Below are 1,817 nucleotides of genomic sequence, written 5' to 3' on the forward strand. Positions count from 1 at the left end.
AGTGGTCAATTAGTTCATAGTTATAAAGGAACAGGTGGTATTTTTGAAGTTTGCTGGAATTCTAGGGGTGACAAAGTTGGGGCAAGTGCATCTGATGGAAGTGTGAGTATAGTATTTACAGTTTTGTCAAATATTATAATGATGTAGAGTTACTTATTTATATAATTCTGAACTATCTTGGTATTGTTAAACGCAATTAGTATATTATACTAGAAGTTATAACAATTGAGTTTGCAAGTGTTTGGAATGACTTTTTATGATTTTTTTATTTATTTTTTTTGCAGGTATTTGTATTGGATCTTCGAAAACTCTAATTCTTCTGACATAATTTATTTTTACTTTGAGTTTTCCCTATTTTGGATACTGATTTCCAATTGTTTACTAAACAAGTAGCAATTTTCACTCCTGTTTATATAAGTTTATAATTATGGTGTTGTATCAAAGAAAAAATAATTTACTGATACTCTAGTTGTATTAATGTAAATTATATATAACATAATATATTATTATATGGATGCACAATTATTGGTGAAAATTGCTTCTCTTTTAACCATAGGCTCTGTGAATTTGTGTATTTATATTACTATACTATTATTGTGAAACCAATTTTTTATTGTCATTTATTTTCATCGCAATAGTGATTTATATATATATATATAATTCTTGTCAATAACAACTGACTCAGCAGGATGTATGTAATAAAAAACAAAAATTAATTAATTATAAAATAATAAAAACCACATAACAAAAAAAAAAAAAAAAAAATGTTGACAATGTGGAGTTGGGTTAATACTTGTACACAGTATCAAATATACTTAACTTTGTATACCTTAAAATAATTTTATATTTTATTTTATCTATGATTAGGTATGATTTTATGATAGTAGTTAAAAAATTAAGCAAATATAATATTATTTTTTATGTTGTAAGATGTTGTTATATTTTATGCCTAAAGGCAACTCATATTATAAATCTTTTGTTTACTTGTTGCTTTCAGAAAACTTTTTATGTGAAAGTATTAAACCATAATTTTTCACTCAATATTAATGGATACAAATTTAAATTTAAAAATTATCTTTTTATTATAACTGATATAATATTTTAAATTGGATTATACGGTATATTTTATGTTGCACTTGAAAGTAATTAAAAACTAAAAATGTATTTGAATTTGAAAATTGATTACAGATTTGAAAACAAATTATAAATGTATATCTTAATTATTACAATATAAACCATTTACCTATGGTATTGAAGTATTATATAATTTAATTTTAAAATTAATAGATTGTACTGTTATAATATAATGTTGACTCAGTATTTTATATAAACCTGTTATTAGTAGGTAATATAATATTTATTTAAGTAAGCAAAAAGGTAGCATATTTAATATTTATACATAAATTACAATTTTTAATTTTATTATTATTAAATATATCTAAAAATTATCATTTTGCATAATCCAATACATTCTTAAATTTTATAAATTTATAAATTTAAATAAAATATTTGATTTCAATGATATTTATTTTGTTTAAAACTTAAAAAAATAATTTATACTTATTTTTTTACTGAAACAAAACAATGATTTATTTGGAATTTCTATTATTTTAAGATATTTCTTTTTCATTAAAATATGATGGATGGTTTCAGATTTTTTGCCAGAAATTTCGGTTTGTGTTTGTTTTATTCTCTGTATTAATTTGTATGCTCACAAACTAGTTTTTATATTATATATTTATGATGTTTGTATAAAATCGTGTCGACATTTTGTTGTGCTTTCTGTCTTAATTTTGTAGAGTACCTAATTCAGTATA

The 1,817-nt window shown here is 21.2% G+C and overlaps 1 long non-coding RNA gene across 1 annotated transcript; it reads left to right on the forward strand.

The window, feature by feature from the left end:
• LOC100570892 lies at positions 1 to 1,251 on the forward strand. Its single transcript, XR_510694.1, has 2 exons — positions 1 to 102; positions 285 to 1,251. It is a non-coding gene; the product is annotated as an uncharacterized LOC100570892 (long non-coding RNA).
• The last annotated feature ends 566 nt before the right edge of the window (positions 1,252 to 1,817 follow it).

This window comes from Acyrthosiphon pisum, chromosome A2 (genome assembly GCF_005508785.2).
Source record: "Acyrthosiphon pisum isolate AL4f chromosome A2, pea_aphid_22Mar2018_4r6ur, whole genome shotgun sequence".
NCBI classification, from domain to species: domain Eukaryota; kingdom Metazoa; phylum Arthropoda; class Insecta; order Hemiptera; family Aphididae; genus Acyrthosiphon; species Acyrthosiphon pisum.